Source organism: Pseudorasbora parva, chromosome 2 (genome assembly GCF_024679245.1).
Source record: "Pseudorasbora parva isolate DD20220531a chromosome 2, ASM2467924v1, whole genome shotgun sequence".
Classification (NCBI taxonomy): Eukaryota; Metazoa; Chordata; class Actinopteri; order Cypriniformes; family Gobionidae; genus Pseudorasbora; species Pseudorasbora parva.
The window spans coordinates 50876205-50892957 of NC_090173.1; the positions used below are offsets into that span (position 1 = coordinate 50876205).

Genomic DNA, 16753 nt, shown 5'->3' on the forward strand with positions numbered 1-16753 from the left:
GTTTTCTGGAACGTATGGTTGTGCTTCCAATGTGGCATAATATCTGCTGTTAAACATAATGCATTTGCATAAAATATGTCCTTTCCGCTTATAGAAGCGCTTTCTGTGTTCATTGTTATGATGAATCATCATCATCACTGCTCCACATGGTCAGCGTGATCATTGTTCCTATATGTGCTCGTGGGTTTTACGCATCACTCACGAGCCAAACGCTCTTATAGTATTGATTTGTACTCTCCGATTTGCTCGATCAATATAGCCCACGTCATGTGAGTGTCGCCATGCTCGCTCCTCGGTCACTGAAGATGATGATGTCCATGTGCAGGACTGACTGGTATGAAATATCGCAGGTGTAGTAGTAGCCAGGCTAATTGGAGCACAGCATGTGCAGCATGACATTTCTTTGTTGTGAATTAAATGCAGGTTTAGAAACGGAACGGAGAGACTGCCACTGTGAGCTCTGTCACAAAGGGAAGATCCAGTGCAGTGAGACGGTAATGGTGCCCATGGCAATGGGTGAACTTGGATCCTGACCTACATTGGAGAAAACCAGTGTCTTAACTGGTTTATATATATATATATATATATATATATATACTGGTACTGTTTATATTAGTGCTGTCAAACCAATTAATAGCTTTAATTGCATCTAATATAACAGTTTATATGCACGCGCACACATTATATAGCCTACACAAACTTTTATGTTAGATGTGATTAAATGATTTGACAGCACTAATATAGTATATATATATAAATAGCCTACATCTTGATATATTTTATAGAAACATGCAAATAATACTCAGTACCCACACACTATTGTCATACAACAATAGATGGATATTAAACAAATAGAAACTAATATACAACAAATAAAAAGCAGTTAACTGGAATTTGTTGTTAATAATAACTGGTAATATTGATTAAAATATGGACAAATGTGGTCTTTTGTGGAGGTTGATGCTTGCAATATAAATAGTTATCTCTAATGTTCAAGAATCCCGACTAAATCCAGCAGAGTCATCATTAATTGGCGCCGCTTTGAAGTGACGTTAAAGGGTGCGAGGATATATCATTTCACTTTATTCAATTCCTCCGTCCTCACGTCCTTCCCTCGCATCCTGAAGGGGTGGAGCTAAGGCGTGAGGAAAGGAAACAAGGAAGCACAAATAAGAATTGGGAAGCACCCTAGCACCCATAGGGGCGGCCATTGCTAACCAAGCCATCACCTGCTGTTAGCATCCCATTGACTCCCATTCATTTTTGAGTCACTTTGACAGTGAATAACTTTACATCTGAGGCGTTTAAAGACTCCATTTGTCCATTCTTTATTTCTAAAGAAACACGACAATGCATAAAAGGCTCCATTACCTTGTATCTTACACTATCGCCCCGTAGAAGCTGTTTTTGTAAAAATAGGCTAACTATTGCGTCATAACCAACGCGACTCTGTCGCACAGTTGAGAAATTACCGTATAGACAGGAGGAGACGCTCGCAGGCAATCTTTTACTGTCTATGAGACAGTCGGGGGGACGTGGAGACATAAAGTCTGATAAAGTCAAGGGGGAAGAATGGGGAGAAGCCCATAGTGAGCCAAAAGCAACGGGACAAAACATTTAAACAACGTGATTCAGCTTTCGCTTTCCACAACTACTAGAAGACCTACAACTGTCAGACAGGAGGCTCACGTCACATCTACGTCCTCAAGCTCAGTCTGAGCCTGCGCAGTTCGCTCAGCCATCAGGAAGTTAGTACCTCTGATTGGCCTCATTTTCCGCCGTTGAAGTCTATGGGGTCGCTCTGTCCATTTATTTTCCTGTCTATGAGTAAAAAGCATGTTCATGACAAATTTGTGTTTTTGTAGTTTACATGGAGACGATAAAGGTGTCGTTTTAAAAAGCTTGCACTTTGAAACCCAATTTGAAAAGTTTTTCTAGCCCCCAAAACGGCACTGTTGTGTAAAACGGCCACAGTGCGTAAAGTTTTATGTTCTTAGTTAAAAATGCTGTCATTTAAACGGCTCCTACACCTACAGTATTTGGATACTTTCTGGTTTTAGGGTACAACCAAACAACATTATGATACATTTACACTAAACAACATTAGGGTACATTTACACAACACTGATGTACTAAAACTGGAATGTTTCTCCTTTGCGTCCCTTTAAACACTGTTTTAATAGTTATAATGGAGGTTATAATGGTATCTATTTGCCAGAGGTTACAATGGTATCGTTTTCAAAATCTTGCACTTTGAAATCCATTTCAAATAAGGGTTTTCAGGCCCCTATGCACAAACGCCATTTTCTTGTAAATGAGCGGTCAAAATGCTTAAAGTTTTCTGTTTTTATTTAAAAATGGTGTCGTGTAAATGGATGCTTGGTGGATCATGTTTGATAGTTCATGTTGTGAATGACAATGAATATGTAATAAAATGTATATATATAATATAAATCAGAAAGTTCAGAAATCTTTCTGTGCTACAAAAGGAGATCCCAATTTCCTCTTTCACAGTAGTAACAATAACCACAATAGCATTAGTTTGTCGATGCGATGGTAACTTGTTACTGAATCCCCATATGAGTTGATGTTTGACTTTGGCGATGGTATATGGAGCAGCACTCGAGTGCATCTGAAGGTCTGTGTTTACACACGTGTGTCCACCAGTTGATAAATGGCCCTGGTGTTTGTTTAGTTCCAGAAGTTCAGCACCTGCCGGTCATCCTGGTACCCAGGCTAATGGGCTTCCCATTTTCCCGTTCATCACTCCTCCACAGTAAACACACCCGCCAGAAAGCAGATGTACAAGCCTATGTGCTCGCTGTGTTCTTTCTGTAGTCGGCTTGAAATGTTTTCCGCTTATCATGAATTTATTGATAAAACCTCTTCCTCATTTACAAAAATGTTAAGGAGAAAGATATCTAATTTTCACCTTCAGTCAGATTTAGCAGTAGTGTGTGTTTGTCTCTGGAAGTTGGCACTTTTAGCGTTTTAGTTTTCTCATTTGCACTTGAATGGTGTGCCGTGAACCTCATTACTGTACAGCGGCCTCGGGCCTTTTTTAAAGTGTCGTAATTATGAGACTTTTGTTAGCCTCATGGGGTTTAAATGCATGCACATCTTCAGTTCACTGTTCCTCATGCCTTTTAGGTGATTATACTTTTAAAAACCTAATGGGTCATTCTGTGTCTTGTGGAAACGCCCCTGGCTAAAACTTTAGTTTTTGTTGTTTTGTTTTGTTTTCTGAAGAAAGACAAACATGAATGGTGATGAAAGCCAAATTATGAAAGGTCATGGATGTATATTTCCAGAGTATTCCACTATTTTGTTGACATGGGTCAAAATGACCATTAGATTCGGAGTCAAATTACAGATGGGGAAAAATGACTTTAGAAAGATGGCAGCACCATAGTTTATTTTTTACACAGAGATTGGTAGGCCTATTTGTAATATCTGTAACTCAAGCAATCCTTGTTGCATTATATGCCAATAGTGACAGCTCCAAAGTGAGAATGCACTTCCTGTGCCTGTAACTCGAGAATTATTCAAGATACATCCGTTTAGACTTTGGTTCTTAACAAATATTTCTTTATTTAACCCTAAATGGTTCACTCCCAGATATACGAGTATCAATGAGTACATTTTAAATTACACATCTTCAGTGGTTAAAAACCAAATAGTTTGCACACAGCTGAAACTTCTCTCTTTTAAAGAACAATGCCTGAAGAACAAAATATGTTGAAACTAGAAATGTATCTCATTTCCTTTCAAAACAATAACTGCATAGAGAACACACCTGTCTGAGTTTCAAAAACATTCTTTATCCAATGTTTGAGTGTCTGGTACTCAAGAAGTTTTCGAAATATCTTAATATCCTTTTATATTCTGGTTCTTAACAAACTTTTATGTAGGCATGTTCATTCTTATATGACTCTATGTTTTATTTCCAGAGATATGAGGACCTTAATGCGGCTCCATGTGCAATTTTTTTTTTTTTTTTTTTTTTTTTTTTTTAACTTTTAGCCATTTTCAGTGGTGGACTCAAATCAAATGTTGGTGACTTTTTAAATAGCTGATACTAATGTATTTAAAGAGGAATTTCTGCATTTAATAGTTTGGCTTTCATTACTATTTATGTTTGTCTTCAGAAAAAAAAAACAACAAACACAATAAAAAATTTGACCCAGGGACCTCAGTTTGTGTTGACACAGAATGACCCGAATGCAATTGGATAAATTTATGATTTTCTAATTCACAACACCCTGTTTTTTTGTGTTTTTTGTGGACTGATGTCCTGGTGAGTGCATCTGAGCAGATATTCTCTTTCTGTGTATTTCTCTAATGGTAAAATAAGAACAAATGGTGTTAAAAGGATAATGTTATTTCCCCAGTAAAATTTCTATCTAAGAGAGTGGATGTCCTCGACCTCGACAGTTCTGTGTGTGCCTCAATGTGTGTCCAGCCTTTTCACGTTCCAGGAAATTCCACATAAACTACATATTTCACCAGAACAGGGGAGCGAAAGCAATGTCAAGCATTGAAGCTGAAAAATTAGTTAATATGTTGCTTGGGATCATACAAATACAGATGCTAACAGGATTAAGATTAGGTAGAAATAACATGCTTGATGAAACCAATTGCAGATAGAGATATCACATGAGATGTATTTGACAGGATACAGTGGGCAGGGTAAAGCTATGCGAGTTCAGCCTCGTCCAAAGACACAATTGCTCCCTCTGATCCACTGCCAATTTACTGAGCGCTTTAAACTTTATGTAGCCTCTTCCAACGAACCCTGAAATTGAACCTAAATGTCAATCTTTACTTTATCACTTATCCTACACCATTTGTGCTATGGACATGAGACCTCGAAAAAAATCATACAACTTGAGGAAACTCCCCCTGTATGTTTCATTTAAGGATTCTGTCATTTTAACAAGCCAAAGTTTCTTCCCCAATTAGGTGACATGGTTTTTCCCGTCATTTGTAGTTTACTTGATATGTTAGCAAAAGTGTTGGGGAAAGTTACTTTTAAAAGTAATGCATTACAATATATGGCGTTATTCCCTAAAAAGTAACTATAAATAAGTTACTTAGTTACTTTTTATGGAGAGTAATCCATTACATTACATTAGCGTTACTTTTGAAGAATAGGACACAGGAGAATAAAAGTACAGTGATAAAATTAAACAAAAAAGAAACATTTTTGATGTCTATTTAAAGTAATTTTTGCTTATTTAATATGGTTGAATTGGATCAGCGAAGGTCAGCAACAAAGACATTGTTCATTAACATGAACTGAGAATAAATACATAGAGTAGGCTATATTTGTATTATTTAACATTGTGCAGTTTTTGTGAGTTTGCATATTCCACGTTTGCATCTCACGCTTTTATTAATTTTGACGAATACTAAATGCATTCTCACATTTAGTCTAAATCAATGACTTACTAGAGACATAGACCAATTAGAAATCACTTACAATACAACACGCAACTTTTTCAACACTGTTTTTGTCAAATTGATATAATAGCAGAATATTTGATGGAAGATAAAGGAGCATGGTGTCTGTTACAAGGTAGTTATATAGCCATTTCTTTGTTGTTACACAATGAAACTTTCCCTGGAAGTCATGTCTATGTCTGGCTTTGTCACTCTACTCTCTTCTTTTTTTCCATGATACGTCAACATAAAAGCAAAAAAAACCAGATCACCTTCTGTGAGTGTCGACACGGCGTCCCAGCTTTTTTAAAACGATGCCTTTCATGGCTCCCATCACTGGAAACATTCCAGGCGTGTTTTATGACTACAGAACATGTGTTTTTAAAGATACTGTTGGCCTGCGGTTTCTTGATTCTGTAGTAACATCACACCTGGTGAGGATGACAGTGGTTGTAATGTTCACAGCTGGGTGCCAAACCGCCTTCAGGCAGAATAGACGCTCATTTAAGTGAGGGTGCTACGCTATGCTAAAAATAAAGGCTCTTTATTGGCATCAATGGTTTCATGAAGAACCTTAAACATCCATGAAATCTTTTCACTGCACAAAAGGGTCTTCATAGTAGAAATTAGTTCTTTAGATGACTAAAATGCTCTTCACACACCTAAAAACTGCTCACTGAGGCCCTGTTTACACTTAGCCTATTACACTTTTTAAAACAAATGACTTTTGCTACGGTTACACCTGTCATCTACAGTACACCTACACTACTTTTCGACGCTTGAAAACGGCCACTGTTTTAGTTTGAAAACTTCTGGTTTGTGTTTCAGTGTAAACATACCAAAACTGAGCCCTTTGTAAACATGGCTGCCCACATTAGACTACTTAAACACGACAATATCAGACAGGGCTGCGCTTCCCAAAAGCATCTTAAGCCTAAGTCGATCATAGAGACCATTGGTGGCTATTGAACTTAGGCTTACAAAGCTTTTAGGAAACCCAGCCCAGAGCTGTCTCTCTCAACGGCTCTGTGACAGACCGGCCTCGACGACCGTGTAAACAATAACATGGAGACGGCGCTGCATGCTTTGTTGACTTTGTGATCCTTTTTAGCGGCCATTGTGCAGTTAAACTCTGCATTTTATAATGCTACAGCTGCCCACATGCGCAAGAGGCTAACTATTATTAGAGCAATTGGCAAAATCCGACAACTGTTTACACGTGTACGCACGCGCATGCCCAGTGGGCATGAATGGTCATGTGACATGGGTTTTACGGTCGTGTAGTGTGGATGGAGATCGTTTCTGAAATGCAGTGGAAATGCCAGCCAAGATGAGGATCGTTTTCATTTTAAAACTCCATTTTCAAATGAAAACACACTAGTGTAAACATGGCCTGGAAGGTTCTTTGGTGGAAGCCATAATAGTTCTTCTGTGACATCATTGTGTCAAACCTCCTTTTGGAACCTTCAGTTTTAAAAGTGTAAGGAAAGTTCTAATGCTGCGCTCAAAAAAATTACTTTAAAAAGATGCGTCAAGTGGTTGCACACAAACTATATTGAGCATTTTTTACAAATAACTAGTTATATGAACAAAAGAAATTCAAGTAAATCTGAGTAAATACAAACCAAAATGTGTCACTTACGTGATTGTGCAGTTTACTTAATAATGTTATGTTAAATTTATAAAAGTTTATTCAATTTATTAGGTGAACACATTTATCAATTTAATTTACCTTTAAAACTTTTAAATAACAACAAGCACTTATTTTTATTTTTATGAAATGCAAAAATAACTCATTGGACAAACTCAATTTTAATTGAAAGCAGGAATTTCATCCAATTAGTTTCTGTATAATGAGTGCCCACAGTCTTAACACAGACACCACTCTTCTGCATAATGGTAACCACAAAGCGGTGGTCCTATGTCGTACAGTGTTGTACAGCCTGCGATAATTTTCATAAATTGTGCCATTATGCAGAATGAGTGACGCAGTGTCATAAATTTAGCATGACAAGCTCAGTGTGTTTGATGCTACGACTGACTAGTCAGTAAAAATGAAAATGAAATGGCGTATTGATCAACGGGACAACTTAAAACTACTCACCTCAAGCTCCATTTGTGCCGCACATAAAAACTACAATTGCCAAAGCGCAATTCATCTTGCCCTATTTGTTTACCTGTAATTCTAATGAGGTTTTATTCTTAAATATTAACTTCAATAGGCGTCATCATCGCACAGTCATGCATGTCGTACCCGAGTTTATTTGGATCAATGCCGTTCAGTGTGATTTTAACCACTTAAACTCTGTGGACTCAGCCCAAACTGTCTGCAGGTTCCTAGAGCACACAGGGCCTGAGTTACACACTTTCAAAAATCAAAAAGCGCCTACTTTTTTGGGGGGTTATTACAGCTTAGACAACATATGTTTATCACTTTTAGCAGTGTGTTTTGTAACTTCAAACAGTTTCCTGTAAAATGACACCAACATTTTGAACCTAGACCACTGTATGTGTGTATGGGAAGCTTTTCAATTTGGGTAGGCCAAATCCAGGTGGAAGATCTTCTAGAATTGCCGAAATCACACAGAGTTCATTAGGCAGGCGTTAGTTTATAACAAGTTTTCTTTTAAATGAAATCTGTCTGGACAGTTGACAATAGTAAAGTTCATCGTGAACATCACTTGAGAAGCAATCCCAGTCATGTTTATGGAGGCCTGCTGTCCTGTTTGCTTGTTTAGTGCGATGGGGTTGGGTTTGTGTTGTGTTTATGCTCCTGCGGAAGGGCAGGGAGTTGGTTTTTGTTGGGATGGGAGGGAGTGGACACTCTGCCCTTCCTGTCCAAAACCTAATCTAATTCACATAATTTGGTCTGTGTCGTTGCACCAGGAATACACTGTAATGTACTGCTTTTAATACACTGTAATGTACTGCTGGTTTATTGGTTAAGTCAATATCCGTGCATTGTTTTACTCACGAGTCCTAAAGTTTAATGATACTTGTTTAGTAAGTGTCAGTTTAAGATGACATAAGACATGTTCACACCAAGATTAATAACTACAATGATAATTTTACTAGTGTTCACATCAAAGGACAATAACGCTCTGTGATCTGGGGCCTATTGCACAAAAAGGGCTTAAGCCGGGATATCTTGGTGATCTTGTCATCTGTATGCAAAATTTGGTACACTACTGTCACGTAAACGTACCCTAAAGGCTCACTCACACCAAGAATGATAACAATAATGAAAGATTACGGTATATTAGCGGAAAAATTGAGCCAGGATCACCAAGATATCCCGGCTTAATCCCTCATCCTAGTTTTGTGCAATACACTGTAAAAAAATGTTGGTTTAACTTAAAAAGGTAAGTAACCTGGCTGCCTAAACATTTTAAGTTTATTTAAAATAAAAATTTTAGTTTATACAATGAAGGAAATTGTTTTAATAAATAGAAACTCAAACTATTATTGTGTCTGAACCACATAAAACATGTGATAAATCAATCAATGTGGCATGTTTCGCTGCGTCATCACAAATAAAACACACAATTACCCAATATGCTTACAATTTTTTTAAATAATATTTAAATAAAGGTTGTCGATTCTCAAAAATGTTCATTGTATTAACTAAACATTTTAATTTCAATTAACTCAATTTTAAGGCAACCAGGAAACTAATTTTTTTAATATTTTTTACAGTGTAGGCCCCTGGAAGCACAACTATTGTTTGTGAAATGAAATGTTTTCAATGTTTTCTGCACGACACTCAATGGAGACTGACACACCAGTTTTTGAATTATTTCCCCCCACACTGGTCTGTTGTTGTGGTATCATGTGGTATTTTTTTCTTTTTTAAGATAAACCCACCCTACAAACTGCACATAAATACAAAACAAACTGTGGTTGTCTCTTTACAAGTCGCTCAGACGGTCACTTCCTGTGTGAGTGATTAGTTCATGGCAGACAGTCAGGCTTCATGAGGATACAGCTCTTATAGTCCGGTGTTGTGTTGGCCATGTGTTTGGGTCCACATCACCGGTGTTTTGGGAGCAGTGGGCTGTCCTCTGTAAATATGCAGCTTTGAAAATATTTTGCTTTGGAGCAGAATGAATATAGATGTGCTGACGTGATTATTCCCACCAATAACAATGGATTGTGTGTATAAATGCCAACATTTCTACTGTGTGAATAATCCTGTGCATAGCTTTATTGTTCTTTGCTCAAAAACAACAACATCCAGAAAAAAATATTATGCTGTTAGTACAATGAAAATATTTGGTCGTTTATTTTAGGATCATACCTTCATATCAATTGCTTGTGTGTGTTATACAAGATTCAACTAATTTTTAAGTCAGTTTAATGTAATTTAATTTGAAATGACTATATATATATATATATATATATATATATATATATATATATATATATATATATATATATGTATATGTGTGTATATATATATATATATATATATATATATATAAATATATACAACACTATATACAAATATTTTAAACATAGCATTTGATATAAATCAATATTTACAAAAAATTAACTGGGACCATCAAACTTTTTAGATAAAAAATATATAAATACATATATTTTAAGTAACAAAATTATAATAATTTGAAATGATTTTAATCAATTTTCATTTGATAAGTCAACATGGTCCTTTAATAATGTCTGCTGCATATTTTGCAAATATATTTTATTCATTAATTTGATTGATTCAAAAAAAAAAAACTGAATTAAATCTTAAGTGTGTTAGTCTTACAGTATAACTTTACAGTATAAGTATACAGTATAACCCTCATTCTCAAAGCCTAGACTAAATTTTGTATAGCTGACGTGTTCACAAGTCCCTGTGGTCCATGTCAAGTCTCAAGTCTTTGAGGGTCAAGTCAAGTATCTAGTAAGAAGTCAAGTAGTCAAGTACTCAAGTCAAGTAGTCAAGTCATGGCTCAAATCAAGTAATCAAGTAGTCACGTCTCAAGTCAAGTAGTCACATCTCAAGTCAAGTAGTCACATCTCAAGTCAAGTAATCAAGTCACGTCTCAAGTCACGTCTCAAGTCACGTCTCAAGTCAAGTATCAAGTCACGTCTCAGGTCACGTCTCAAGTTAAGTATCAAGTCACGTCTCAGGTCAAGTATCAAGTCACGTCTCAAGTCAAGTAGTCACGTCTCAAGTGAAGTAGTCAAGTTGTCAAGTCAAGTCTCAAGTCGTCAACTGTCAAGACTCAAGTCAAGTAGTCAAGTCACGTCTCAAGTCAAGTAGTTAAGTCTACAGTCAAGTTGTCAAGTCACGTCTCAAGTCAAGTAGTCAAGTCAAGTCGCGTCTCAAGTCAAGTCAAGTCTCAAGTGAAGTGTCAAGTCTACTATTTAAATCAAATACTGCTTAAATCATTACTACTACTTTCAAACACTGTACACAATTATACTATTTAGAATCACTACAATGGGGGGAAATTGCTGTGCATTGAGCTATTTGAGTTGCAGTAGTTTGCTGTAGTTCTCAAGCAATGCTGGATAATGTAGTCTTTCATGAACTGCCGGTGGTAACAAAACCTGTGTATAGACTAGCCTGTAGCACTACTCTCAGAAACTGAAGCCTCCGCGCCTCGATCCCCCAGTGGCCGGTCCCGCTATAGCTCATAACCTTCCCCTCAGTGTTTTCTAATGGACGGAGACTAACTTAACAATCAAATTACAACATTTTTTTTTTCCCCAAAGTTGGTTTCTGTTATTGTAGGCAGTTTTTATCATGATGATTTCATTTCAAGTGTTCATTCTTTAAATAAGTTTAGTTTTAGTTATTTGATGCTATAAGAGGGAAGGTGTCACTGAGGCACTAACCGACTTTTTTCTGGATTCTCGGGAGGAGATTGGAGCTTTAATTTCTACATTTCCATAACTGTTTATTTCACACCAACATAATGAATTGTTTTGTATCTGTGAGAGTGTGTGCTTTAGTGCTTTAGATATCACGCCTCTACTTCCTGCTCTCTACTGCGCAGACTCCGGTCCCAAATCTGCACAAGATGTCAGCGCTATATTCAGACCTCCGGAGGCTTCAATTACTTAAGCAGAAGAGAATGGAGTCGCGTCGTTCATATTTTTGTCGCAGACTTGAGTCGCTGAGTTTCCATCTCTGTTGTACAGCGAAAGCATTTCACCAATTTCCTCAGGCAGAGAGAGCTTCAGTCGAGGTCTGGGCTGAAATCTTCTCACTCCTGCTGTTCTCCCCCAGTTTCAATCTTCACTGCATAGCATTTATAATGCTAGATGGCAAGTTGAGACTCCATTTTTAGTCGAACCTAGATGTTTGCTCCATCGAGATCACCACAAAGCAATCAAGATACTGACACCCAAGATAATGGCTGCTTGAATCTTTTGGCTGATCCGTTTGAAAGACCCATCCTCCTGAGTATTGTCCTGCTGACTCGGCTCTGTATAAGAGGTGTGCCACATTTGGCTCAGTAGCCTTTTGTGAGCAAATACAAATGACACCTTGGGGAAGGAGGTGTCCCGCTGAGGTGTGACGGGAGGAAGAGAGGTTAACGGGGAACCCTGGTGTGAAGATTATCTTATCTCAACTGAATGATATTTACTCGCCCTTCCCCTCATCCTTTCTGCATGCAACCTCAGATCTCCTCAAAGAATAGCGGGCTTAGCATTATCTGAGGTCCGTTTGAGCAGCGGTAGTAGATTCACTGGCTTTTCAGCGCCACCGCGATTTGGTTTTTAGGGTTATCACCATCTGTGAGGACAAATGGGCTGGGAAGATGCTGGTGCTTAGTCACTCTACCAAAGGGAAGGTGCATTATGGGTAATTGAATCAGCTCTGGTCAGTGTCTGCTCTCCCAGATCAAATATTTAGGCTATTTTTGGTAACGCAGATGTAAGATGTTTCTTGAGTGGTTGACACTAACATTAGCATCTGAAGTCGTTCTGCTTTAAAAACAGTCAAACGCAGAGGTTGTTTTTCACACTCCTTTTTTCACATCACAGAAAACTAGAACAGCACCAAATTAGTTTTGTTTATTCTTTGTCCAGTTAAAAGTCTGTTGAATTTGAGGCTTTAAAGTGAGTATAATTTGTTTTAGTGTTATTTTAGTTAAATATTTTGCGTTACAAAAACATTTTATATATATAATGTTATACATTTATTTATTTTTATAATGTTAACAACATTAAAGTGTGTGTGTGTGTGTGTGTGTGTGTGTGTGTGTGTGTGTGTGTGTGTGTGTGTGTGTGTGTGTGTGTGTGTGTGTGTGTGTGTGTGTGTGTGTGTGTGTGTGTGTGTTTTAATGTTGTAAACATTATTAAAAAATATGTACATATAAACAATGTTTTGTAATTCAAAACATTTAAAAAATAATAGTAAACTAATATAAATATACAAATAACATATATTTAAAAATACTATTATTATATGATTATAATTATATTATATAATATTTGCATCCGTAAATGCGTGCGTGTAATTCTTCTGTATATTTAATTTTAAGTTTTAGTAATTTTATGCTTTTTTCATCAGTTTTTTGGTATTTCTATTTAGCCTTTATGTTTGTTTCAGTACGTCAAATTATTAAATTATCATTTTATTTATTATTTCATCTTTATATTTGTAGTTTATTTTATTCAAGCTTTTTCTATTAAAACACAAAAATGTAATAGTTACTTTTAGGTAACAATAGCGATGTTGCAAATGTAACTTATGCGCAAAATTGCAATATTGCATAAAACATTTGTGAATAAAGTAGCATATTGTGTTTAAGAGAACAAAATTATTAGCCTGACAAGGAGGTGAAAGGTGAATTCGAAGGTGAAACAGAGCTTGTTGATAGATTAAACATTCGCCGTATCCGGTCGGCTAAACTCCGAACACATCTTCCCTTTTTAAGAATGACTTCAGTGCCGTTCTTTGTTCTTTTCTCAGAGAAAAGCTTAACTCTAAGTCTTCCAGAGTCGCGGTCAAAGCTGATTCAAAAGACCGCCGTTCGCCAGTTTCTGTGTTTACTAGAAGCACGCAAACGCAACTCGGCCGTCGTCATTATGGCCCTGCCCACCGACTCTATACACGATGTGATTGGCCCAGCAAGAGTTAGGCGATTACAGCTCAGAATGGTATTGAGAGTTGCCAGACGACACTCGCGGGCAGATTAGATTTGCTGCCGCTAGGGGGCGTCTAGATTTCTAGGCTACAAAATCATCACTTCCTGGGAAATTGTCACAAATTTAGAATGATCGAACCAACATTTGAGATGCTGCAATGTGATTGGTCTGCTAGCTAGTCCAGTTATCCAATCACAGCGTGTGAGGTTTTTGTGTTGTTTTTTTGCAAATCAAGTGATTGAGTCTAGTGTGTTTCTGTTGTAGTTTGTTCATGTCTTCTGTTTTGCGTGGCTTAACATAATGATGGCAGACTCGAGTTGCTACTTGTAAACAAAGAAGCTGGCGAACGGCGGTCTTCCGAATCAGCTTTGGCTGCGACTCTGGAAGATTTGTAGTTAAGCTTTTTTTTGAGAAAAGAACAAAGAACGGCAAAAAGGAAGATGTGTTCAGAGTTTTGCCAACCGGATACGGCAAAAGCTCTTCTTCACCTTCTTGATTGCTCTGGTTGGTTGTAGCGCTATCCAATTGCGTGTAGATGGAGTTTGAAAGACAAACCATAGACGGCAATAAAAGTCCTGCGCATAAAATGAACACCTGAAGATAAGCGTAACCATGAGTTTCTTTAGCAGTCTTGCTATTCCCTGCTGTTTGAAGATCTGTTGTTATGTAAGTTGTGTTGTGCCATATGGGTCTGTGTCTGTGTGGCCCCGGGGTCATGAGGGCCTCCATCCGGGTCATTGGCTCCTAATGGACCCATCCAGACAGATCTGTCCCAGCTGGTGCACACACCTCATCTCATCTCATCACATCGCTCCTGACAGATTTATATCCAGTAGGAATCACTACTCTGTTCTAGAAATCTATTCACTCAATAATTTATTCAGCTCAGTGGCTTCCAGTTAATTCAGCAAGGCGATGCGAGGAAATGACTCTTTCAAGAAAGCAGGCTTTTCAATGCATTTTAACATAATACTTGACTTAAAGCAAGACGTATTTTTCTGCTTGAGCTGTAGTCTTTATTTTAGGTGATTTGAAGACTCGTGTGATTAATTATGTATGGTTGAGAGACGTATAATAAAAGAACACTGCTCTAGGGGCTTCTGCTCAGACAGACAAAGAAAACTTCCACAGATCAACAGCCGATCATTCACTGTCTGAGTGCTAGGATGCACTCAGCACTTTTGTTTGATTCACAGAGAGACGCTTGTTCACAAAGAGCGAGCTTTCTGTCCGTCCACTGCGAGGACCAGAGATGACTCGAAGCGCATGTGACGACATGCCAGTGTGCTTCAGTCTTAAACAGCATGTTTCAGTGTCTTAACGCTGTCATTAAATGAGGCTAATTTACCCATTCTTCATGCTTAAAGGTGAAGTGTGTTTCTTTCTGCACCACTACAGTTGGGCGTTACAATGACCTGGGGGTGGCAATAACAACATGTAATGCAACATAACATAACATGTAACATAACATAACATAACATATAACAACATGTAACATATCATATACCAACATGTAATGCAACATAACAACACGTAACATAACATGAAACATAACATGAAACATAACAATAACATATAACAACATGTAATGCAACATAACAACATGTAACATAACATATAACAACATGTAACATATCATATAACAACATGTAATGCAACATAACATAACACGTAACATAACATATAACAACATGTAACATATCATATAACAACATGTAATGCAACATAACATAACATGTAACATAACATATGTTATGTTACATGTTATGTAGCATTACATGTTGTTATATGATATGTTACATGTTGTTATATGTTATGTTACATGTTGTAATGTTGCATTACATGTTATGTTATAAGTTATGTTACATGTTGTTATATGTTATGTTACATGTTGTTATGTTGCATTACATGTTGTTATATGTTATGTTAAATGTTGTTATGTTATGTTGCATTACATGTTGTTATATGATATGTTACATGTTGTTATGTTGCATTACATGTTGTTATATGATATGTTACATGTTGTGTCGTTATATTGCATGTTATGTTCTTACATGCTGTGTTGTTACATTTTATATATTATTACACGTTGTTACATAGTATGTTATGGTACATGTTATGTTATTGCATGTTGTTAAAATGTTACATAAAATAACATTACATTACCTGTAACAAACAACAAAACATTTAACATAACATTACATCAAACATAACATGTAACAACATATAACATGTAACATGTTGTTAGGTTGCATGTAATATTTTTTGTTACATGTTTCATGTATTTAATGTTATTACATGTTGTTATGTTACGTTATATACATTTTTATGTTACGTTATATGTTGTTACATGTTATGTTGTTATGTATTTAATGTTATGTTATGACATGTTTTATGTGGAATTTGTTACATTACATGTTATATGTTGTTACGTTATTACATGTTGTTGTTGCATATTATATTTTGTTAAATGTTATGTTACATGTTGCTGTTACACGTTACGTTACAACATAACATATAACAAACGTACCATTACATACAACATAACATGTAACAGCATATAACAACATGTAACAAAATAATAATGTTGTGATATGTTGTTATACTTTGTTTTGTTACGTTACATAATAAGTTATTACATGTTTTGTTTGTCATGTTATATATGTTACATGTTGTTGTTTTATGTTGCATGTTATGTTATTTGTTGCTATTACATGTTACATATATATGCAGTGTTACATACATGTTATCACATGTTGTTACATGTTACAACAAATAACATGTTATATAAAATAACATAACTACATGCAGCAACAACATAACTTGTAACAACATTACATAAAAAACATGTAACAACATATAACATCATGTAATAACATATAACATGTTATATATTGTTATATTTTGTTTTATGTTATGTTATTACATGTTGTTATATTACATTTTATGTTACGTTACATGCTATATGTTGTTAGATGTTATGCTTTATTACATGTTGTTGTTGTTGTTGTTACATGTTGTTACGTGTTAAAACATAACATATAACATAACATGTAACATAACCTGTAACATTACATAAAAAACATAACAACATGTAACATAACAACATAAAGCATATCAACATATAACAACATATAACATGTTACGTGTTATGTTATATGTTAGGTTATCCACAACCCACATGATCTGCACAAACAAA

General features: G+C 36.3%; 1 protein-coding gene across 2 annotated transcripts in view; it reads left to right on the forward strand.

The window, feature by feature from the left end:
* cdc42ep4a (CDC42 effector protein (Rho GTPase binding) 4a) overlaps positions 1-16753 on the forward strand; it is a 29859-nt gene that overhangs the window by 473 nt on the left and 12633 nt on the right. The gene's annotated exons all lie outside the window — the stretch shown is intronic.